This window comes from Capra hircus, chromosome 24, assembly GCF_001704415.2.
Source record: "Capra hircus breed San Clemente chromosome 24, ASM170441v1, whole genome shotgun sequence".
NCBI classification, from domain to species: domain Eukaryota; kingdom Metazoa; phylum Chordata; class Mammalia; order Artiodactyla; family Bovidae; genus Capra; species Capra hircus.
In genome coordinates this window covers 12629227-12655782 of record NC_030831.1, presented here as the reverse complement: position 1 = coordinate 12655782, position 26556 = coordinate 12629227, and positions in this window count along the sequence as shown.

The following is a 26556-nucleotide window of genomic DNA, read 5'->3' as shown; positions in this document are numbered from 1 at the left end:
TTTAATACGTACCATTTTCTAAAATATGTGCTGTTGAAGACCAGCTCAGTGGATGGACTGAGTACAAGCTTGAAAGCACTTCCCAAAGCCACACTTGCAGGAAAAAAAATGTCATGGTAAATGTTTGGTGGTCTGCTGCCCGAATTGATCCATTACAGTTTTCTGAATCCCAGTGAAACTATTACATCTGAGGAGTATGCTCAGCAAATCAATGAGATGCATTGAAAACTGCAAGGCTTGCAGCCAGCACTGGTCCACAGAAAGGGCTCAATTCTTCTCCATGACAATGCCCCACTGCGCATCACACAACTAACTTCAAAAGTTGAACAAATTGGCTATGGTGTTTTGCTTCATCTGCCATATTCACCTGACCTCTCACCAACCACCTAACACTTCTTAAAGCAACTTGATGACTTTTTGCAGGGAGAATGCTTCCACAACCAGCAGGATGCAAAAAATGTTGTCCAAGAGTGTCATATCCTGAAGCATGGATTTTTTTTTTTTTTTTTTGGCTACAGGAATAAACAAACAAATTTCTCATTGGCAAAAATGTATTGATTCTAATGGTTCCTATTTTGATTAATAAAGATATGTATGAGCCTAGTTATAATGATTTAAAATTCACAGCTTGAAACCACATTTATGTTTCCCCCAAACTAATAGATGGACAACAGGCATATAATAAGATGCTCAACATCATTAATTATTAGAAATATAAATCAAAATCACAGTGAAACACGACCTCGCACCAGTCAGAGTGGCCATCGTCCAACCCTTCTCATAGATAGGACACAAATCAGGGATCTTTATGTATCTTTGGACCTATTTGTGTCTTTCATTCATAAAAGTGATTAATAGCAGAGAGGCAGAAAGTAGCATGATGTTTCGAAAGTTTCTTAATTCTCACCAAATGAGAATTTCTAGAAAAGCAATTATTTTATATAAAACTGAAAGATGGTATTAAATGAAAAATTATGAAGAGGAAGGAACTGAAGAAGCTCTGATGCAAACATTGTTGAATTCTTCTTTCAATCTCAGGGAGAGAGTATTAAAGGTTTAATGGCATTTTAATGATGATAACTTTGGAATTAGATTTCTCCAGCAGTGTTAATGCTAAGGGAGGCTATTTAATACACTTTTAAAATGTCATGTAGGTGAGATTTACATAAATAACAGCAGTTATATACGCATGCAGATAACTGAGATTTGCTTTGCTAATGTACATCACTGTAATTCACAGAACAATAGATTAAAACATTTGTGCAACTAATATAACAGGCAAATTAGCTAGTTGCCTTGGGATTGTTAACTGGAAAATTGCTGACTAGATCTAGGTATGGTAAGGTATTTTAAATTAGTGCCTTCCTTTATCAGATAATTTCAATAATTTGAGGACGTGAGAAAGAAGCAGCACATCTTTTGTCTTCAATAGTTCACGATTGCATGAAAAGGATGATGAGTATTCTACATCTGAAAGAGTGGAAAGCTCTTAGTCCTCAGGGCAATAAGCAGTATGATGTAATTCTGTTCCCTTGGGCACATGGAGCTTTAGAACTTCCTGTAAACCCAAGTTCAGTGCTGTTCCTTTGCTTAAGTCTTACATCTCTGAGTAAGTTAATCTTCACGCTACCATCAAGGAGCATGGGTAAGCCAGTTTCATCTAGAGAACTAGAGTGCATGTCCACAGAATTTCATGTAGAAAGAAAACAATGCCTCAGATCCATGAGACTGGCTATTACATGGAAGTTCCTGAGCATGAATGTGTGTGATTTAATCTGCTTCTCAAACCCAGGACACCTGAACACTTGCTCGAGATCCCCAAGGAAAAGAGAGGTCATGAAAGGATAAAGCAAGCTTCATCACCAGGTCCTTTTTGATGGTCCCTGGTCGTAGACATTACAACATGGAGAACATGCCTACATCAGATGGTCCCCAGAGCCCAGGACCCCAGCAGGAGGGCCATAACCACAACCAGGGGCCACTCAACTTGGAATATCAGGCCTTCAGTCTCTACCACGTCTCCCAGCATGCAACAAATACTTAAAATTGTGGAACAGATGAGAGAGTATCACCCTCATGACAATAAGAGATGATCTGGAGCAAAGAGCTTGGAAGAAGGAAATCATGCTTGTCTGATCAGCTACTAGGGCTCATCCCTGTAAAATGTGAGAGTCGGTGGCCTTATTCAGCACAACACACACACAACATACACATGGAACACACACACGGAGAACACATACACAGCACATGTACAGAACACAACACACGCGCACAGAAATTGTTTCATGGGAGTAGAGTGAGGGGAGGGCCTGGGTCCCTTTGGGTTACTATAAAAAAAGACCCCAGCCATGGAGTTAATAAACAATAGATGATTCTGGAGGCTGAAGGCCAAGTGTGGTTCGGGTCAGGGTCAGGGTCAGGATTGGGTCCATGTGGACCCCACAGGGAGAAATGGGGAAGGGCTCCATGGTCCTTCTGTAACAGCACTGACCCCATTTCTGAGGGCTCCACTCTCATGATAAGTGTCTCCCCTGGGCCCCACCTCCTAATACAATCACATGGGCATCAAGATCTAACACATGAATCTGGGGGAGACACAAACATAGCAGGAGCTGAAGTGAACATTCCTGGGCCATACTTTTGAGGTATTGCTTTTTCTGTCTTTTTCCTTAACAAGATAAATTTGAAAGCCTGATGTGATCAGCCAGGATTATTATTCTTTTTAAATTAATATTAATAGAAATGTTGCATCAACTTTGCCTACTTGGAATAAACTACCCTTGATTGTGGTGTATAACTATTTTTATACATTGTTGGGTCCTATTTGCTACCATTTTGATGTAGATTTTTACACTTATGCTCATGAGAGATATTGGTCTCTTCAGTTCAGTTCAGTTCAGTCGCTCAGTTGTGTCCATCTCTTTGTGATCCCATGAATCGCAGCACATCAGGCCTCCCTGTCCATCACCAACTCCTGGAGTTTACTCAGACTCACGTCCATCGATTCAGTGATGCCATCCAGCCGTCTCATCCTCGGTCGTCCCCTTCTTCTCCTGCCCCCAATCCCTCCCAGCATCAGAGTCTTTTCCAATGAGTCAACTCTTCACATGAGGTGGCCAAAGTACTGGAGTTTCAGCTTTAGCATCATTCCTTCCAAAGAATACCCAGGGCTGATCTCCTTCAGAATGGACTGGTTGGATCTCCTTGCAGTCAAAAGGACTCTCAAGAGTCTTCTCCAACACCACAGTTCAAAAGCTTCAGTTCTTCAGTGCTCAGCTTTCTTCACAGTCCAACTCTCAAATCCATACAGGACGACTGGAAAAACCATAGCCTTGACTAGAGACCTTTGTTGGCAAAGTAATGTCTCTGTTTTTCAAAATGCTGTCTAGGTTGGTCATAACTTTTCTTCCAAGGAGTAAGTGTCTTTTAATTTCATGGCTGCAGTCACCATCTGCAGTGATTTTGGAGCCCCAAAAATAAAGTCTGACACTGTTTCCACTGTTTCCCCATCTATTTCCCATGAAGTGATGGGACCAGATGCCATGATCTTCGTTTTCTGAATGTTGAGCTTTAAGCCAACTTTTTCCCTCTCCTCTTTCACTTTCATCAAGAGGCCTTTTAGTTCCTCTTCACTTTCTGCCATAAGGGTGGTGTTATCTGCATATCTGAGGTTATTGATATTTCTCTAGGCAATGTTGATTCCAGCTTGTGTTTCTTCCAGTCCAGCGTTTCTCATGATGTACTCTGCATAGAAGTTAAATAAGCTGGATGACAATATACAGCCTTGACATACTCCTTTTCTTTTTTGGAACCAGTCTGTTTTTCCATGTCCAGTTCTAACTGTTGCTTCCTGACCTGCATATAGGTTTCTCAAGAGGCAGGTCAGGTGGTCTGGTATTCCCATCTCTTTCAGAATTTTCCACAGTTGATTGTGATCCACACAGTCAAAGGCTTTGGCATAGTCAGTAAAGCAGAAATAGATATTTTTCTGGAACTCTCTTGCTTTTTCGATGATTCAGCGGATGTTGGCAATTTGATCTCTGGTTCCTCTGCCTTTTCTAAAACCAGCTTGAACATCTGGAAGTTCATGGTTCATGTATTGCTGAAGCCTGGCTTGGAGAATTTTGAGCATTACTGTACTAGCATGTGAGATGAGTGCAACTGTGCGGTAGTTTGAGCATTCTTTGGCATTGCCTTTCTTTGGGATTGGAATGAAAACTGACTTTTTCCAGTCCTGTGGCCACTGCTGAGTCTGTAGTTTCCTTTCATTTTTTAGAATTTACCTTTGGCTGTGCTGGGCCTTCACTGCCGTGTGGGCTTTTCTCTAGTTGCGACAAATGGGGGATACTCTCCATTTCTGGTTCATGGGCTTCTCTTTGAGGTGGCTTCCCTTGTTGTGGAGCGCAGCTCTAGAGCACAGGTTCAGTAGTTGTGGTGTGTGGGCTTAGTCGCTCAGTGTCATATGGAATCTTCCCGGACCAGAGATCAAACCTGTGTCCCCTGCATTGGCATGTGGGTTCTTATCCACTATACCAACAGGGAAGTTCATTACGTGATTTCTGTTGTTTTAAATTTATTAAAGTGTGTCTGTGGCCCAGAATGTGGCATGGTATATCTTTGTGAATCTTCCATTTGAGTATGAGAATAATGTGTGTTCTGTTGTTGCCATAATTCATAGATGTGAATTATATCCAGTTGATGAATGTTATTTTTTTTAATATTTATTTATTTGGCTGTGTTGGGTCTCAGTTTTGGCATATAGGATCTTCATTGTGTTATGTGGAATCTTTTGTTGCAGCTCACAGACTCTCTAGTTGTGATGTGCAGGCTCAGTAATTGGGGATGTGGGCTCTAAAGCATGTGGCTTCAGCAGCTGTGGCAATGGGCTTAGTTGCTGCATGGCATGTGGGATCTTAGTTCCTGAACCAGGGTTTGAACTCATGTCCTTTGCATTGTAAGGTGGATTCTTAACCACTGGGCCACCAGGGAAGTTCCTAGACGTTATTGTTGAGTTTTACTGTGTCCTTCCTGATTTTCTGCCTGATGATCTGTGCATTTCTAATAGACAGGTGTTGAAATCTCCAGCTCAGATAGTGGATTCATCTATGTCTTTTGCAATTCTATCAGTTTGTCCTTCACACAGTTTGTCCGTTTCTAGGTTCATTCACATGAAGGATTTTTATGTCTTCCTGATAATAGATCCTTTCACCATTATTTAATGCCCTCTTTATCCCTAACACCTCTCCTTGCTTTGAAACTTGTTCTCTGTGAAATTAATAGGCTACTCCTGCTTTCTCTTAACTGCTGTTTACATGTGGATTTTCCTTCATCTGATTGTCTTCATACTCAGTGTGAGTTTCCTATAGACAATGTGTGACTGAGCCAGCTGTTTTGATCCAGCTTATAATCAATTATTGGTCATTTAGATCACTGACTTTCAAAGTGTTTACTGATGTAGTTGCATTAGTATCTACCATATTTGTTACTGTAGTTAATTTGTTGCCCTTTTACATCTAATTTTTTGACACTCTTCCTGCCTTTTGTGATTTTCCCTGAGCATTTTGTATGATGTCACTTTCTCCCTTTTATTAGCATATCACTTAAATATTCAGTTCTACTTTTTTTAGCGATTGCCCTAGAGTTTGCATCATACATTTACAGCTAACCATTGGCCACTTTAAAATAATGTTATAATTAAAGAATTGATGCTTTTGAACTGTGGTGTCGGAGAAGAGTCTTCTTGAGAGTCCCTTGGACGGCAATGAGATCCAACCAGTCCATTCTGAAGGAGATCAGCCCTGGGATTTCTTTGGAAGGAATGATGCTAAAGCTGAAACTCCAGTACTTTGGCCAACTCATGCGAAGAGTTGACTCATTGGAAAAGACTCTGATCCTGGGAGGGATTGGGGGCAGGAGAAGAAGGGGACGACCGAGGATGAGATGGCTGGATGGCATCACTGACTCAATGGACGTGAATCTGCGTGAATTCCGGGAGTTGGTGATGGACAGGGAGGCCTGGCATGCTGCAGTTCATGGGGTCACGAAGAGTCAGATACAACTGAGCAACCGAACTGAACTGAACTGATAAATACCTTAAAATAACAAAACAATCCTTGTCCCTTCCTTCAATCCCTCGAATCTTTGCCGTCAATTTTAAAATTTATATACAAGCATGTTTTTGTTGTTGTTTAGTCACTAAGTCATATCCAACTATTTGTGACCCCATGGACTGTAGCCTGCTAGGCTCCTCTGTCCATGGGATTTCCCAGGCAAGAATACTGGAGCAGGTTGCCATTTCCTTCATCAGGGGATCTTCCTGACCCAGGGATCAAACCTACATCTCCTGCTTTGGCAGGCAGATTCTTTACTGCTGAGTCACCTGGGAAGCCCTTATACAAGCATCAGTTCAGTTCAGTTCAGTCGCTCAGTCGTGTCTGACTCTTTGCGACCCCATGGATTGCAGCACACCAGGCCTCCCTGTCCATCACCATCTCCCAGAGTTCACTCAGACTCACGTCCATCGAGTCTGTGATGCCATCCAGCCATCTCATCCTCAGTTGTCCCCTTCTCCTCCTGCCCCCAATCCCTCCCAGTATCAGAGTCTTTTCCAGTGAGTCAACTCTTCACATGAGGTGGCCAAAGTACTGGAGTTTCAGCTTTAGCATCATTCCTTCCAAAGAATACCCAGGGCTGATCTCCTTCAGAATGGACTGGTTGGATCTCCTTGCAGTCCAAGGGACTCTCAAAAGTCTTCTCCAACACCACAGTTCAAAAGCATCAATTCTTCGGTACTCAGCCTTCTTCTCATTCCAACTCCCACATCCATACATGACCACAGGAAAAACCATAGCCTTGACTAGACGGACCTTAGTCAGCAAAGTAATGTCTCAGCTTTTGAATATGCTATAGAGGTTGGTCATAACTTTTCTTTCAAGGAGTAAGCGTCTTTTAATTCCATGGCTGCAGTCACCATCTGCAGTGATTCTGGAGCCCAAAACAATAAAGTCTAACACTGTTTCCACTGTTTCCCCATCTATTTCCCATGAAGTGATAGGCCCGGATGCCATGATCTTCATTTTCTGAATGTTGAGCTTTAAGCCAACTTTTTCACTCTCCTCTTTCACTTTCATCAAGAGGCTTTTTAACCCCTCTTCACTTTCTGCCATAAGGGTGGTGTCATCTGCATATCTGAGGTTATTGATATTTCTCCCGGCAATCTTCATTCCAGCTTGTGTTTCTTCCAGTCCAGCGTTTCTCATGATGTACTCTGCATAGAAGTTAAATTAGCAGGGTGACAATATACAGCCTTGACATACTCCTTTTCCTATTTGGAACCAGTCTGTTGTCCCATGTTCAGTTCTAACTATTGCTTCCTGACTTGCATACAGATTTCACAAGAGGCAGGTCATGTGGTCTGGTATTCCCATCTCTTTCAGAATTTTCCACAGTTTATTGTGATCCACACAGTCAAAGGCTTTGGCATAGTCAATAACGCAGAAATAGATATTTTTCTGGAACTCTCCTGCTTTTTCCATGATCCAGCGGATGTTGGCAATTTGATCTCTGTTTCCTCTGCCTTTAAAAACCAGCTTGAACGTCAGGGAGTTCACAGTTCACGTATTGCTGAAGCCTGGCTTGGAGAATTTTGAGCATTACTTTACTAGCATGTGAGATGAGTGCAATTGTGTAGTATACACAAGCATATATAAGTATACAATATATGCTCAGATAACTGAATATATTATTGGTAGTCTTATTTAACAAAATATTATCTGATAGATACATGAGAACTAAGAAAAATAAAAGTTTATTTTTGACTTCACTTATTCTTTCCTCAATGTTCTTTCTTCCTTTATGTATGCCTGATTTTCTGATTTTCTCTCTAAACAACTTTTTTCTTCTATCTAAACAATTTATTATTTTCCTTCTATCTAAACAATTTATTATTTTCCTTCTCTAAACAACTTACTTTTACCATTTCTGCCAAGGCAATGAATTCACTCAGTCTTTGTGTGTCTGAAAAAGTCCATATTTCTCCTTCATCTTTGATAGACAGTTTTGCAGGATATAGAATTCTAAGTTGGTCATTTTTTTCTCAACACTAAATATTGGACTCTCTTCTTGCTTTCATGGATTGTGAGAAATGAAATGTAATCCTTAGCTTTGTTCCTCTAGGGTGTTAGAGAATGATTAAAGAAAATTCAGGAAATACAGACAAACTTTAACCCTTCATGAAGCAAAAAGTCTCCATTTGGAAAATTGCAAAATGGAGGAGAAGACAAGAAGTTTTTCTAAGAAAGAATGAAGAACAAAATGGAGATGAATAGAAAATTTCTGATTGGCTGGACAACATAGTTGATCTTGTTTAGATGAAAAGGAGCAGGCAATAAATGTAGAGCCCAGAACTAGCTTGGCCTTTGGGGATTGACTGACTGGATATGCAGTGTTTCTGGTCAAGAGGAACATGTCCAGAAACACAAAAACCATGTAGTTTCAATTTGCTGCCATGGTGCCCTAGGCAGGAGCAGCTCCACCGTGGACCTAGAAAGTTATTTCAACACCAGACAAGTTGCTTTGTTTTTGTCCCCTCCCCCTCGCCACTCCCCCCCCCCCCCGCCCCCGCGCCGGTGTCTCTCAGGATTTCTTGTTTGTCTTTGGTCTTATCTAGGTTGAGCATAAAATTCCAGCCAATATTGTTTCATAACCCTAAAAACGAGGATGTCATACAATTGCTACACTCAGTGTGCCAGCAAATTTGGAAAATTCAGCAGTGGCCATAGAGCTGGAAAAAGTCAGCTTTCATTCAAATCCCAAAGAAAGGCAATGCCAAAGAATGTTCAAACTACTGCACAACTGTTTATTTCACATGCTAGCAAGCTAATCCTCAAACTCCTTCAAGCTGGGCTTCAGCAGTATGTGAACCAATAAATTCCAGATGTACAAGCTGAATTTAGAAAAGGCAGAGGAGCGAGAAGTCAAATTGTCAGCATCTATAGGATCATAGAAAAAAAAAAGAGAATTCCAGAAAAACATCTACTTCTGTTTCATTAACTATGCTAAAGCCTTTGATTGTATGAATAATAACAAACTGTGAAAAGTTCTTGAAGAGATAGGAATATAAAACCATCTTACCTGCCTCCTGAGAGACTTTTATGCAGGTCAAGAAGCAGCAGTTAGAACCAGACATGAAACAGTGAACTAATTGGGAAAGGAGTATATCAAGGCTGGATATTGTCACCCTGGTTATTTAACTTATATGCAGAGTACATCATGTGAAATGCTGGACTAGATGAGTCACAAGCTGGAATTAAGATTACTAGGAGAAATATTAGCAATCTCAGATATGCAGATGATACCTTTCTAATGGCATAAAGCAAAGAGAAACTAAAGAGCATCTTGATGGAGAGTGAAAGAGAAGAATGAAAAAGCTGGCTTAAAACTCAACATTCAAAACTCACCATTTCATGGTTACTGCACCTTGAAAATTAAAAGACATTTGCTCCTTGAAAGAAAAACTATGACAAAGCTAGCCAGCATATTAAAAAGTAGAGACACCTCTTTGCTGACAGGGCTGCATCTAGTCAAGCTATGGGTTTTCCAGTAGTCTTATATGGATGTGAGAGTTGGACCATAAAGAAGGCTGAGTACTGAATAATTGATGCTTTCAAACTGTGGTGCTGGAGAAGACTCTTGAGAGTCCCTTGGATAGCAAACAGATCAAGCCAATCAATCCTGAAGGAAATCAACCTTGAGTATTCATTGGAAAGACTGATGCTGACCCTCCAATACTTTGGTCACTTGATGCAAAGGGCCAGCTCATTAGAAAAGACCCTGATACAGGGAAAGGTTGAAGGCAGAAGAAAGGATAACAAAGGTGGTTGGATGGCATCAGTGACTCAGTGAACATGAGTCTGAGCAAAAGAAACTCCTGCACCATCCAGGAGACGGTGAAAGACAGGGAAGCTGTTGTCCATGGGATTCCAAAGAGTCAGACATGACTTAGTGACTGAACAATGATAAATTATTTCATGTATTTCATTGGTTTCTTTCTCTCTGCTCCTTCGGTTAGGCTCTGATGATCCCCACGTGGGTTAGGTTCTTCTTCTGTTGCTGCTGCTGCTAAGTAACTTTAGTCATGTCCAACTCTATGCGACTCCATAGACGGCAGCCCACCAGGCTCCCCCATCCCTGGGATTCTCCAGGCAAGAACACTGGAGTGGGTTTCCATTTCCTTCTCCAATGCATGAAAGTAAAAAGTGAAAGTGAAGTCGCTCAGTCGTGTCCTACTCTTAGCGACCCCATGGACTGCAGCCTACCAGGCTCCTCCGTCCATGGGATTTTCCAGGCAAGGGTACTGGAGTGGGGTGCCATTGCCTTCTCCGTCTCATTCCTAGGCTTCTTCAAGTACAGCCTTATTAAGAAGAACAGAGTGCTCTCTCTGTTGGAGCATAAAGAGTTTTCTCATTTATATTTTATGTGAGGACCTGATGACCTGGTTGAGCTCCTCAGGGAAAACCCGACAATCTTGTGGGTGTCAGCCCCCTTCATTATGTCCCTTCTGGATTTTTTAACACAGGTTGTCTCCCCTGAGCCTCTGGCAACTCATATATTATAGTTAAGGCTTTCCTGCCCCAGGACTGGCTCCTGTGGTAATTTCCACTTGTGGAGTCTCCACTCCAGATGTTTTGTTCTCCCATGTGGGATGCAGGAGGGAAACAGAGGTGGGTAGTTCCCAGGGCAGCTAGGCAGTGAGGAAACCTGAGTAGGTTAGCCTCTGTAAAGTGGTTTCTCTCAAGGTCAGGTATGGCGAAGGCCTGGAGCATTGGGAAAAAATGACACTCAAACATAAAAGTGTTGTGAAGAAGTCCTTGGACCTTATAAGCAAAGGTAACATTCTTTAGTGCCAATAAAAGTCAAAACATTATGTTTTGACTTGATTCACTGATCATTGATCCTTGAGTTGACAAGATCCCATGGAAAATGGAATGGCTACCCACTCCAGTATTCTTTCCTGGAGAATTCCATGGATAGAGGAGCCTGGTGGACTACTGTCCACGTGGTCACAAAAGAGTTGCACGATTAAAGTGACTGGCACACTTTTACTTCTTATCCAGTATAATGGAGCAAGATGTCACCAGTGACACGTTTTCAATGTCATTTATATTATAATAACATTTAAAGTTTGTGATGGACAGGGAGGCCTGGCGTGCTGTGATTTATGGGGTTGTAAAGAGTTGGATATGACTGAGCGACTGAACTGAACTGAAAGTTTTGAAAATGCAGGTTTGTTAGTCAGACTTCATCCTCTCTACACTCAGAAACCACACCCTGTAAGTATAAACTGGGAGGACATTTGTACGAGTAATTCGAGGAAGCTTGAGAATGTGACTGTGTTGTCAAGTTGTGATGAACTCCGTGTCAGACAAGTGTGTGTGTGACTTGCAGATGAGATATTCAAGGCCACATAGAAAGTTAGTTCAGACACTGTCTTGACCGAGGCCTTCCCAACAGGGTGATTCCTAAATGACAGACTCTGAAGAATAAGTAGTCTGTTCCTTGGAACCACAGGAACGTCTGTCTCCTCATTAGATGTTTGTTTACACAACAAATTGTTGCCTGAGATACTGAGCCATCCTGAATCCTTGACATACTGTTTTTGTGCAATATAGAAACTCACAAGTGTTTTCTTATGTGACTGTACAAGCCACCTAAAATATTTTAGCAGGTTCAAGGCAAATTCTGCTTTCACCTGACTCATTCATTTTGGAGAGAGAGATCTGTTTTTAAGGTAAAGTTTGAATGGTGCATGAGACCAGAATCTCTTTTTTCTTTAAAAAAAAAAAAATTCTTGGAGTATAATTGCCTTACAGTGTTCTGTTCATTTCTACTGTATAGCAAACATAAAAGTTTGCACATTTCAAAAACAGAGGGGATTCAAAATAAAAAAAAAGATATAGTTATACATACAGCTGAATGTATAACTATATCCCCTCTTTGTTTGGATTTACTTCTCATTTAGGTCACCAAGGGGGACAGAGAGGTGGGATGATTTGGGAGATTTTGATTGACATATACACACTACTGATGCTAAGAATACAATAGATAATTAATGAGAACCTATAGTACAGTACAGAATCTTTACAATTTTTCTTTATTTGCTTAAGGCTGTGCTGGGTCTTCATTGCTCTGTGGGCTTTTTTTCTAGTTGTGGTGCATTGTGGCTTCTCTTGTCCTGGCTCCAGGGCTCCAGAGCACCGGCTCAACAGTTGTGGCACTGGCTTAGTTGCTCTACAGCATGTGGGATCTTCCTGGACCAAGGATCGAACTCATATCTCCTGCATTGGCAGGTGGATTCTTTACCACTGAGCCACCATAGAGCCCCCAGGATTGCTCCATACACTCTTCTCTTGGCCTTTAACACACGCTGGCAATCAGATTGATAGACTGTTTAAATAAATTTAAGTTTCTTTTTCTTTGGGTAGGGGAAGTTGATACTGCTTCAAATATCTTCTGAAGTTAGGCTTTAAATTTCACATTCGTATACCCCAGGAGGTAGGCAGGACTTTCCGATATATGACAGTAAGGGTCAATCACATTTAAATTCATGCTTAATCATAACATGCTTACATTGTGGAAATTTGCATAAATTATTAATTATAGCTCATTAAAATTTTACAAATAGCAGCCCACACCAGTAGTCTTGCCTGGAGGGCTACAGTCCATGGGTTTGCAAAGAGTCAAACAGGACTAAGCAACTACAATTTCACTTTCTCAACTTTCCTCAAGGCAAAAAAAAAAAATCTAGTTGTTTATACTCTCATAAATTCAAGAGTGTCTTGTTAAGATCTGTTGGGATGTACCTTGGTCTTCATGGTCTGAATTTCTGCAGCTTCTTCTCAAAATGCCTCCAGCTGTCACCAAAGCTACTCTTGGTCTCTACTCAAAACTTGCCCCCTCCACTTTTAGCAGGAGTGAGCATACGGCTTTAAGTTAAAGGGTCTAGAGACTTCAAGCCAGGCTCCTCAAGAAGTTTATAGCTGGTTTTTCAGGGGTCATAAACCTAATCCCAGAACACCAACCAAGATGACAACACATCCAGGAGACAACTTCTCCAGAAAACCCAGGAAGCAAGCTCCCAATATCAGAGGCGAGTTGTCCTATTCCAGTCTGCTCTCCCGAGTTCTCTCCTTGTACCCTCACTTTCTTCTGCATTTACTTAAGAATCTAGATTATTAACAGATACTCACACCTCTTATTTACAACGTGTATGTGTTTCCCATCTTTAATTTTTCTTGTGATGCTTTGAATCACTCCTTTGTGTGTCTTTTGATTAAGGTGCACGTTCAGGATAATGTTTTTACTAGTGTTCCTTTGGATGACAACCAGCTTTATTTGATTCTAGTTCATTGCAGTAAGAAAGTTGGTTTTCTGTGTAATTGGAATCAAGCAATAAGTGCTTTGTAAATGACAAAACACTGGGTCAAGTGGCCAAAAAAATAAAACTCCCATCAAACCTAGACATGAAGATGTCTTCCTAAACAATAACAACACTTGGCAACTTTGTAGCCCATGTTTCAAAGAAATAGAGCTTGGGAACCCTTTCAGTTCAGTTCAGTTCTGTTCAGTCGCTCAGTCATGTCTGACTCTTTGAGACCCCATGAACCTCAGCATGTCGGGCTTCCCTGTCCATCACCAACTCCCAGAGTTTATCTAAACTCATGTCCATTGAGTTGGTGATGCCATCCAGCCATCTCATCCTCTGTCGTCCCCTTCTCATCCCGCCCTCAATCTTTCCCAGCATCAGGGTCTTTTCAAATGAATCAGCTCTTTGCATCAGGTCGCCAAACTACTGGAGTTTCAGCTTCAACATTAGTCCTTCCAATGAACACCCAGGACTGATCTCCTTTAGGATGGACTGGTTGGATCTCCTTGCAGTCCAAGGGACTCTCAAGAGTCTTCTCCAACACCAATTGTTCAAAAACAATTCTTCAGCATTCAGCTTTCTTCACAATCCAACCCTCACATCCATACATAACTACTGGAAAAAACATAGCCTTGATCAGATGGACCTTAGTCGGCAAAGTAATGTCTCTGCTTTTGAATATGCTATCTAGGTTGGTCATAACTTTTCTTCCAAAGAGTAAGTGTCTTTTAATTTCATGGCTACAATCACCATCCCCAGTGATTTGGACCCCAAAAAAACAAAGTCATCCACAGTTTCCCCATCTATTTGCCATGAAATGATGGAACCAGATGCCATGATCTTAATTTGCTGAATGTTGAGCTTTAAGCCAACTTTTTCACTCTCCTCTTTCACTTTCATCAAGAGGCTCTTTAGTTCCTCTTCACTTTCTGCCATAAGGGTGGTGTCATCTGCATATCTGAGGTTATTGATATTTCTCCTGGCAATCTGGATTTCAGGTTGTGCTTCTTCCAGCCCAGTGTTTCTCATGACGTACTATGCATATAAGTTAAATAAGCAGGGTGACAATATACAGCCTTGACATACTCCTTTTCCTATTTGGAAGCAGTCTGTTGTTCCATGTCCAGTTCTAACTGTTGCCTCCTGACCTGCATATAGGTTTCTCAAGAGGCAGGTCAGGTGGTCTGGTATTCCCATCTCTTTCAGAATTTTCCACTGTTTATTGTGATCCATACAGTCAAAGGCTTTGGCATAGTCAATAAAACAGAAATAGATGTTTTTCTGGAACTCTCTTGCTTTTTCAATGATCCAGCAAATGCTGGCAATTTGATCTCTGGTTTCTCTGCCTTTTCTAAAACATTTCAGTGTGATTTTATATTGGAATATAAGTGATTTCTGAATTTATGTGTGTTTCAGTTGTACAGGAACTTGATACATTCATGAATGAACATTTATCTATTCTCTTTCAAGTTCTTGTTCCCATCTAGGTGATCACAGTGTGTTCAGTAAACTTCCACCTGCTATTCAGTGGGTCCTTTTGGATCATCTATTGGATATATATGTGTGTGTCTATGTTAATTCAAATCTCTTCATTTACTTCACCTATACTGAAGATTGAGGGCTCCTGCAGAGGGCAAGAGACACTGTAGGAACATTGTGGGGTCATATTGGCTGCCACATCCTCCCAGGACCCTGAGCCCCAAAGCAATCAATCCAGCCCGGGACTCAAGCCTACCCAGTCTCCAGAGATATGATACCAGCCAAGGTTACTATGGGATGAGGGGAATAGAGTCGGCATATGTTTCTATATTTATTGTGTTTATCTAGTTATTTGAACTTGAGTGTATAGGTGAATTACAAGCCAGTTTTTTTTTTTTAATTCATAGTCACTTGATTCACTCACACATTGATGTCTACATGCTGTATTTCAGGGATTGGTCCTGTATAGATTATGACAGATAGTGGAGTATTATTCCTAGTGTTACCCAGTAGGTCCTTGGGGCTTATTTTATAAACAGCAGTGTGCACGTTAGACAAGTAGCTTATTTCTATGTGCCCAACCCCTTTCTTCTCTGCTAACAGTAAGAGAGATGAGTTTTTTCTAAGTCTGTGAACTGTTTATCTTGGCTCAAAGAGCTCCTATGTATCCATTTTTAGATTCTACTGATAAGTGAGATCATGTTCTATTTGTCGCTCCCTGTCTCTCTTACTTCACTTGCTATGATCATCTCTACCTTCTTGCTGGTGCCTGAACATGGTATTGTTTCATTCTTCCTGTTGGCTGATTCCTATACCATTATGTGTATAGGACCCATTTTCTTTATTCATTTCTGTGTCCTTGTCCACTTAGGTTGCAGCTGTGGCCTTCCTTTGGAAACTGATCTAGTGGGGATGGCATGGGTACCCTTGTCTTCGAAAACCTTTCTTTTTCCTGATTGTATGACCAGGTACGCAATTGCTGTTTCCTCAGGCACTTCCATGTTTCATATTTTAAAGGTCCTCCATATTGTGCTTTCTAGTGGATGAACCAATGGAGATTTTTTAGTAGTCCAATCCAAATTAATTTCTTGATGGGAGTTTCTATTCCTAAACTTTTCTCACTTTTATTTTTGCAAACCTTCAGTCTTGATTATTTCTTGTATTTGTAGCCATCCATCCACTCTTTCTTTTTCAAATGAGGTACAGTTGATTCACATTACTCTATTTGCTTTGGGGTACAACAGCATGATTCAATATTTTCATGGCTATATACCACTTAAAGTTACTGCAAAATCTTGGCTGTATTTCTCTCTGCTGCACGTGGTATTCTATTATTTTTCTTAAATTATACATAGTGATTTTTATTTCTTAATTTCTACTTCAATCTGGCAAGACAGCACAACCAAATCCCCATAGGCATCCTTTGTGTGTGTGTATATTAGTCACTTAGTCATGTCTGACTCTGTGACCCCATGGACTGTAGCCCACCAGGCTCCTCTGTCCCTGGGATTCTTCAGTCAAGAATACTGGAGTGAATTGTCATTTCCTTCTCCAGGGTATCTTCCTTACCCAGGGGTCGAAACTGAATTTCCCGCATTGCAGGCAGAATCTTTACCATCTGAGATATAAGGAAGTCCACACACAGGCATCTGTTTGTTCCTGGATTTATGAGTCTCTCTCTTTCATAGATAAGTCCATTTGTGTCTTATTTTAGATGGAAATTAAATGTGATTTTCTATGGCAGTTTTCTCTGAGTTTCTGACAACTTCATAGATACTCTTGCCTCTTGCTGGGCCATGGGGGACCCTGGGACACAGCCTTCTGCATGCCCCTTCAAGAGTAGGTGCTCTGCCTCTTGCTGGGCCATGGAGGACCCTGGGGTCACTCCTGCCCCATGCCTCAGCAAGAGTAGTCAATCATAATAGTAAAAAAAGCACCATTTTCAATTGTGTAAATTTAAAGGAATTTCCTATTAGATCAGGTGCAAGACAATGATGTCCATTCTCACCATTTCCTTTCAGAAGAGTTTTGGAAGTTCTAGTCATGGCAATCAGAGAAGAAAAAGGAATAAAAAGAGTCCAAATTGAAAAATAATAAGTAAAACTATCACTGTATGTAAATGACATGATATTATACGTGTGTGTGTACTAGATCACTTCAGTCGTGTCTGACTTTTTATGACCCCATGGACTGTATCCTGCCAGTCTCCTGCATCCATGGGATTCTCCAAGCAAGAATATTGGTGTGGATTGCTGAACCCTTCTCTAAGGGATGTTCCCAACATAGGGACTGAACCGTCTCTCTTACATTGCCTACATTGGCAGGCAGGCTCTTTAGCACTAGCACCACAGGGGAAACTTAATACCATACGTAGAAAATTCTAAAGACACTTTCATAAAACTAAAAGAGTTAATCAATGAATTTAGTAAAGTTTCAGGATACAGAATTAATACACAGATTTCTCTTGCATTCCTATCCACTAAAAATGAAAAATCTGAACAAAATTAAGGTAACTATTCTATTTACTATCACATCCAAAAGAAAAAAAAAAAAAAAAAACACCTAGGAAAACCTCACCTAATGAGGCAAAAGATCGATACTCAGAAAACTCTAAGATACTGATGAAAGAAATAAAAAATGAACAGATAGAGAAATATAACATGATTTTTAATTAGAAGAATCAATACTGTCAAAATGATTGTACGACCCAAAGTAATCTACAGATTCAAAGAGATCTCTACCAAATTACTAATGAGATTTTTTTTGAAAACTAGAACAAATTTTTTTAACAATTTGTTTTAAAATAGAAAAGACCCCAAATAAACAAATCAATATTGAGAGAGAAACATGGTCTGAAGGAATCAAGCTTGCTGACTTCCAACTATGCTACAAAGCCAGAGTCATCAAAACTATATAACACTGGCACAAAAACAGACATATAGATCAATAACACAGGATGGGAACCCAGAAATAAACCCACATACTTATTGCCAGTTAATCTATGACAAAGAAGGCAAGACTATACAGTGGATAAAAGACAGTATCATCAACAAGTGGTGCTGGGAAAACTGGACAACTGTATGTAAAAGAAAAAAATTAGAATAGTCTCTAATATCATATACAAAAATAAATTCAAATTAGATCAAAGATCTACGTATAAGGCTGTATACAATAAAGCTCTTAGAGTAAAACATAGGTAGAACATACATTGCAGCAATATATACATTTATATATGTCTCCTAGAGTAACGAAAGTAAAAGAAAACAGGCAAATGGGACCTAATTAAACTTAAAATCTTTTGCAAAGCAAAGGAAATCATAAACAAATTGAAAAAACAAACCAGAGAGTGCTAGAAAATATTTGTAAATAAAGTGATTGATAAGATATTAATTTCTAACACAAAGAGCACATGTAGGGCAAAAAAGGATTGATGATCTAAATAAACATTCCTCAAAAGAAGACATACAGATGGCCACTAAAAATATGTAAAGATGCTCAATATCACTAATTTTTCAGCAGTTCAGTTGCTCAGTCAGGTCCAGCTCTTTGCGACCCCAGGGACTGCAGCAAGCCAGGCTTCCCTGTCCAGCACCAACTCTCAGAGCTTGCTGAAACTCATGTCCTTCGAGGCAGTGATGCCATCCAACCGTCTCATTCTCTGTCGTCCCCTTCTTCAGTCTTCAATCTTTCCCAACATCAAGTTCTCTTACAATGAGTCAGTTCTTCGCATCATGTGGCCAAAGTACTGGAGCCTCAGCTTCAGCATCAGTCCTTCCCATGAATGTTCAGAGTTGATTTCCTTTAGGACTGACTTGTTTTATACAGTCCAAGGGACTCTCAGGAGTCTTCTCCAACAGCACAGTTCAAAAGCATCAATTCTTCAACACTCAGGCTTCTTTATCATCCAGTTCTGACATCCACACATGACTACTGGTAAAGGCATAGCTTTGACTATATAAAGCTTTATAAGCCACATATGTCTTTGCTTTTTAGTATGCTGTCTAGGTTTGTCAGAGCTTTTCTTTCAAGGAGCAAGTGTTCTTTTAAGTTCATGACTGAAGTCAATACCTGCAGTGATTTCGGAACCCAAGGAGATAAAGTCTGTCACTATTTCCATTGTTTCTGATCTATTTGCACTGATGTGATGGTGTGTGTGCCATGATCTTCATTTTTAGAATGTTAAGTTTTAAGCCAAATTTTTCACTCGTCTCTTTCACCTTCATTAAGAGGCTCCTTAGTACCTCTTTTCTTTTCACCATAAGGGTGGTTTCATCTGCATATATGAGGTTATTGATATTTCTCCCAGAAAAATTCAAGCCTTGACTGCATGGAACTTTGTTGGCAAAGAGACGTCTCTGTTTTTTAATATGCTGTCTACATTCCTCATAGCTTTCATTCATGGAAACATTTTTTAAATTTAATGTCAGCATTTTTAATGTTGTTAGGCTTTTGCCCAGCTGTTTCACTCCTTGTGGAGCTAAAAGTAATTGCCCTCTGCTCTTCCCAAGTAGTATATTGGACAGTATCTGATCTGAGGGACTCGTCTTCCAGTGTCATATATTTTTGCTTTTTCATACTGCTTATGGGGTTCTGGAAGCAAGATCACTGGCATGGTTTCCCATTTCCCCCTTCGGTGGACCACATTTTGCCAGAACATTTCAAATGACCTGTCCATTTTGGGTGGCCCTGCATGCTGTGGCTCATAGCTCCACTGAGTTATGCAAGACCCATTTCCACGACAAGGCTATGACCCATGAAGGGGTAGGAAGCTCTTAGAATTACCTTCTTTTTAATGCATTCTATTTATTCCCCTCAGCTAAATTCTAAGTGTAATTTGTCTTTTTTTATTCACTGATATATTTCGCACATGTAGAATAGCAACTTTTATTTCTAAAAGATTCACAATAATTCTTTATATATTGTCTTTTATATAATAAATAATTATTTACTATATAAAGCATTTAATATTATATATAATATAATTCATATTTATTATATAAATAAGTAATTCCTTTATATATTGATATATCATGTCTAAATCATTATGACAGTGATGATTTTTTAATAATTTTCAGAATTCACAAAATGACAAATTATTTACTATAGAGTACTTATAATTAAAAGAAATATCTGCCAATTATGTTCTTTATGATCTCCTCAACTTTCTGTCTATGGTAATTCCAGAAAAGTGCAAAATTTTATCTCAGCATTTCATATTACATTTCTTCCTTGTGTATGAGTCCATAATATGTGAACTCAGCCAACTACACAAACTGTTCTGTTATCCAAGTATTTATCAGGTGCCTGATACTGCAGTAGGCCTGATGGAACACAACATAGGTGCATTACACAGCGACACACTAAATATTTCTGATACACATTAAAGGAATGAATTGAAAAATATTGACATTAAGGAAATGGCAATTTTTTGAAATTTATAAAAGATTTTGCATTATCAAATATAGATGTCAATTTCTATAAGCTCAACATACAAAAATGAAAAACAGTGGGCTACAGAGAGAAGAAATATATAAACATTAAAATCATCTAGTGAATGTTGTCTGGCATTATAAAATAAATACCTCCTGGGCACTAAAGCAATACACTCATTTTTCATAAACTCCTAAAAATTAAAAGCTTAAACAGAATTGACAAACGTTAAACCAGACTAATCAAAAAAAAAAAAAAAAAAAAGGAGGAGGGCCCATAGAATATAATCAGTAATGGAAAAGGAGAAGGTACAACAGATTACACAGAAATTCAGTCGACTATAGAGACCTCTACAATGAACTACACACCAATCAAATAGAAAGTCTAGAAGAAATGGATAAATTCTTAGAAATGTGTAATACCCCAGTACTAAAGCAATAAGAAATAGAAAACACGAACAGACAAATTACCAGTAAGGAAACTGAATCAATAATTTTAAAACTCCCCAAAAAATAAAAGTCCAGGGCAAATTGGTTTTATAGGTGAATTCTACCAATTTAGAGAAGAGTTAATACCAATATTTCTGAAAAGACTCCAAAACTTTGCCATGGAAGGGATACTTCCAATCTCAATCTAAATGCCACCATCACCTTGATATCAAAATTACAGAAGTTACCCCCCAAAAGAAATTACAGTCCAATAACTGTGATGAACATAAACACAGAAACCTCAACCAAATACTAGAAAACCAAATCCAACAATACATTAAAAGGACCAGACGCCATGATCAAGTGGTCTTTATCTTAGGGACACAAGGCTTTTTCTCTATCTACAAATCAAACATTGTGATACAACACATTAACAAATTGAAGGATAAAAGCAGTGTAATTATCTGAGTAGATGGGAAAAAAAAGAGTTTTTTGACAACATTTAGCAACCCTTTAAGATAAAAACAAAACAGAACAAACTGTTCCAATAAGTGGACATAGACAGAACTCACCTAAACATGATTAAGCTCTGATTAAGCTCATATACAACAAACTCGAAACAAGCATCATTCTCAATGGTGAAAATTTAAAGGAATTTCCTTTAAGATCAGGAACGGGACAATGATGTCCATTCTCACCATTTTTATTCAGCATAGTTTTGGAAGATCTAGTCATGGCAATCAGAGAAGAAAAAGAAATAAAAAGAAACCAAATTGAAAAATCATAAGTAAAACTATCACTGTTTGTAGATGATATGATTTTATACATGTGTGTGTACTAGGTCACTTCAGTTCAGTCACTCAGTCATGTCCAACTCTTTGCAACCCCATGAATCACAGCACACCAGGCCTCCCTGTCCATCACCAACTCCCGGAGTTCACCCAAACTCATGTGTATCGAGTCGGTGATGCAATCCAGCCATCTCATCCTCTGTCATCCCCTTCTCCTCCTGTCCCCAATCCTTCCCAGCATCAGAGTCTTTTACAATGAGTCAACTCCTTGCATGAGGTGGCCAAAGTATTGGAGTTTCAGCTTTGGCATCATTCCTTCCAAAGGACACCCAGGGCTGATCTCCTTTAGAATGGACTGGTTGGATCTCCTTGCAGTCCAAGGGACCCACAAGAGTTTTCTCCAACACCACATTTCAAAAGCATTAATTCTTCGGTGCTCAGCTTTCTTTATAGTCCCACTCTCATATCCAGGCATGACCACTGGAAAAACCATAGCCTTGACTAGACGGACCTTTGTTGGCAAAGTAATGTCTCTGCTTTTTAATATGCTGTCTAGGTTGGTCATAACTTTCCTTCCAAGGAGCAAGCAGCTTTTAATTTCCTGGCTGCAGTCACCATCTGCAGTGATTTTGGAGCCCCAAAAATAAGGTCTGACACTGTTTCTACTGTTTCCCCGTCTATTTCCCATGAAGTGATGGGACCAGATGCCATGATCTTCGTTTTCTGAATGTTGAGCTTTAAGCCAACTTTTCACTCTCCTCTTTCACTTTCATCAAGAGGCTTTTTAGTTCCTCTTCACTTTCTGCCATAAGGGTGGTGTCATCTGCATATCTGAGGTTATTGATATTTCTCCAGGCAATCTTGACTCCAGCTTGTGCTTCTTCCAGACCAGACTTTCTCATTATGTACTCTGCATATAAATTAAATAAGCAGGGTGACAATATACAGCCTTGACATACTCCTTTTCCTATTTGGAACCAGTCTGTTGTTCCATGTCCAGTTCTAACTGTTGCTTCCTGATTTACAATAGGTTTCTCAAGAGGCAGGTCAGGTGGTCTGATATTCCCATCTCTTTCAGAATTTTCCACAGTTTATTGTGATCCACACAGTCAAAGGCTTTGGCATAGTCAATAAAGCAGAAACAGATGTCTTTCTGTAACTCTCTTGCTTTTTCCATGATTCAGCGGATGTTGGCAATTTGATCTCTGGTTCTTCTGCCTTTTCTAAAAGCAGCTTGAATATCTGGAAGTTCATGGTTCATGTATTGCTGAAGCCTGGCATGGAGAATTTTGAGCATTACTTTACTAGCATGTGAGATGAGTGCAATTGTGTGGCAGGTCACTTCAGTCATGTCTAAAGCATTATGACTCTATGGACTTTAAATTGTATACTTTACTGTATACTTTAGATAATGCTTGCAAATTGCTTTGTACAGTGAACACACATGGTAGATACTCAACAACTGTCACTATGGTGTTATTATTGTTGTTAATTGAATCAAACCTTGTGCTCTTTTTACTGAAAAAAATTTACTGTCTGTATATAAGTACAAAACTAGGGGAGCTCATTTGAGGTAGTTACAATGGCCCAGCATTTTTGGAAGAGGGCTGCAGGCATAGGGAGGAGGAAGGAAGAAATGAAACAGTTCCTGGAGGGTGCACAGAGAAGGTGCTAGAATGGAGGTGCAAAAATGTGGAGGATAGCTTTGCGTAGTTGGAGGGCTTGAGTCAGTATGTTGAAAAATAACTCCATGGAATTGAATTCACTCAGCAGTCACTGAAGGTCTGCTTAACTCAAAGCAAAGATAAATCTGATTTTACTGTAAGGTCATTGCCCAGAGAACAAGACATGTAAATTATACCTGTTTGAATTTGGAGTGAAGAATCCAGGTGTGTGTGGTGAGGAGTTAGGGGACACTCTCATCTTAGGAAGTGGTATAAAATATCAAAACGAAGCAGCGGGAAGAACTAGAAGTCAGGTGGGACAATCTGTATATATAAAATAAATAAATAAAACATTAAAAGTGAAATTTAAGAATTGCCAGAGCAAACAAAGGGTAAAAACAAGTATGAAAACTGGGATATGGAACCAGAAACTGGGAATGTGGGAGGTGTAAATATGTTTAAACAAGTTGGGAGGAACTGGGTGGGGTGGGGTTGGGAGAGGCAAATATTTTTTACAGTTCTTTGTGCTCATAGAAGAACTTTATGACAAATAGCATCACACTTTTTAATTAACACAATGTACCTTTTCATTATAAGTTGACTTTTAAATTTATAATGTTTTTTATTGAATAAAGTAGATAAATTTGATGGAAGATTTATTACTGAATGATTGTTCACAATCTCTCACCCCTGCTTCCTTCTCTTTCTTTGCTTCTGTTATGTGGGGAGGTTTCCTGCTTCTTGGAATGTCTTCCAGGTAGGGAAAGTTGACTAATGCATATCACAAAGAGGAAATGACAAGAAGCCAGAGCGTAAATTAACTGATACAATCAAGGGCTAAGAAAAGGGAGGGAGAGAGAAAGCAAGATGAAGTGCAGAGTAAGGAGTTTCAAAGATCTGAGAGGGGATGTGAGTAGAGAGAGACTGGGAACAGATGAGCAAAGTCCAGAGTGAGAGGGAGATGCTGGGGGTAGGGCCAGGGCTGAGAGAGTTGCAAAGGGATTGACAAGATGGCACTATGGGTTCCCAACTGGAAACCCGTTAGTGTTCTTCCAAGAGACAGAAGTAAAGTGTGGAATTGCTTTTTGATCATTTCTGGTTGCTGCCTGTCTGGACAAAAATACACTGTAGGCTACATGTGTCTTTTATACATATAGAACTCAGTGGGCTTTATCTGCATGATACTGATAAATGGAATATTTCCTACCATGAGTTCAGTTGCTCAGTTGTGTCCAACCCTTTGCAACCTCACGGACTTCAGCACACCAGGCTTACCTGTCCATGACCAATTCCCAGAGCTTGCTCAAGTGCTTGTCCATTGAGTTGGTGATGCCATCCAACCATCTCTTATCAGTAAACAAAGAATGTCACAATCATCAGTGATTGTAGCCACCAGGGAAGGTGAGCTGGTGAGCCCTAATGAAACTCAGGAAGAAAAGAAAACCTGCCATCTAGCAGTCATCAGATAGCACCCACTCCCCACAGTGAGCCCTGAGGCAACTCTGGGATGAGAAAATACAGAATCCTGGCCCCAAACAGCTGAGAGAAATGATTTTATCATTCAAAGATTTTATCATACCAAAGAAATGATTTCAGTGAGCCCAGGCTCTTGCATCTTCCCACATACAGAAAAGTGCTAAACTCCTTAACTTGGGATATATGGTTTTCTTCAATTTACAGTAATCTTTTAGCATTCAAACTACCTGCCTTTTGTCGCAAAACCTCTATGTAATCTGTATCCCCTTCACGCCCCTCCCCGCCGCCCCTGGTCCCATGCCTCCTCACCTCCTCAGAGCAATTCTTCCTGGGTTACTTAAGATGCTGCCTCCCCAGCTTGAAGTCCTAAAAATTCCTGACTAATAAAAAGTAACTGTCAACTTTTATGTTGTGAATACTCTTTTAATTTCACAATACCATTCACTTTTACTTCCATTTCTTCTTTTGCTACGCAATCATTTAAAGGAACCATAAAAAAAAAAAAAAAACAGATGTGTTAGACCTTTTCTTCAAAATGGTCTGTGTCAAATAGCTTTCCTTAGAATGAGTATGCTTCCTACCACGTACACATTTGCTGGGCCTGCATTCCAAAAATGTTGCAAGAATACGTGCACAGCTTGGTTGCCCCATGACACAGCAGCTGCATGATGTGTTGCCATTATGAATCTGCAGGAAATGTGCTTTGCATGTGGAGTGGTCTTCCTTTCTTTCCTCATGAGCAGAAACATATCATTAGGGAGGAGCTGCTGGGTCAGCACTCAGGGTGGATGTGGTGATGACTAGAGGTTCTGGAGCTCTTTCCTGGACTAGGGCTGGAGGGTGGGAGCAAAGGTACAGGGGTGCCAACAACCAAGTCTTCAGCACAGATCTCTGTTAAAGGAGTGGGGTCTGGGGACATATGGTGCTAAGCCTTTTGTACCTCCAGAGATCCTCAACTAGCATTTGTGTGGTGAGAGGTGAGCAGCTAGAGGGCTAGCCCTGCTCAGGCAGACGTTCATTTAACAGGGAAGAGCCAATTCTGACTCCTTGTTTGATCTGTTTCTTTGACTTTAAACTTTGCTTTTTGTTGCTTTTGTTATTATAATCATACATAATGGCCTGAAGCATCAAAGAATTGATGCATTCAAACTGTGTTGCTGAAGAAGACTCTTAAAATCCGTTGGACTGCAAGGAGATCAAACCAGTCAATCCTAAAGAAAATCAACCCTAAATCAACTGAATTATTTTGTCCACCTGATGTGAAGAGCCTGTGCATTGGAAAAGTCCCTGAAGCTTGGGAAGATTGAGGGCAGGAGAGAAGGGGGCGACAGAGGATGAGATGGTTGGATGGCATCACCAACTCAATGGACATGAGTTGGGGCAAACCTATGGGAAATAGTTAAGATTAGAGAAGACTGGCGTGAGGCAGTCAACAGGGTCACAAAGAGTCAGACACGACTTAGGGACTGAGCAACAACAAATAATGGTGTTTCTCAGGGAACCCTGCCCCTCTGCCTGACTGTGGCTTTGTTCAGCTCACACAGAAACAATCTCATTCTGTCCACCTGTGAATGACTGCAGGAAAGAAGATATTAACACATCCTCACCTAGTTTACAAAATAAACGGCCTTTATACTTTGTTTCCTCACCTCCCTTCCCCTCCCATCTCTGTTCTATAAAAGAAACTGGCATCCAGACCCTGATAAGATGGTTATTTTGAGACGTGGGTCTGCTGTCTTATGGGTCTGCCAGCTTTCAGTTAATTCCAATAAGTCTGTAGACTTAATGGCCTGATATATGATGAGCAGAACAAACTTGGACTTGGTAGCGTTCAGGCATGCTGAGGGAGGGCTCAGGTTTTGCCC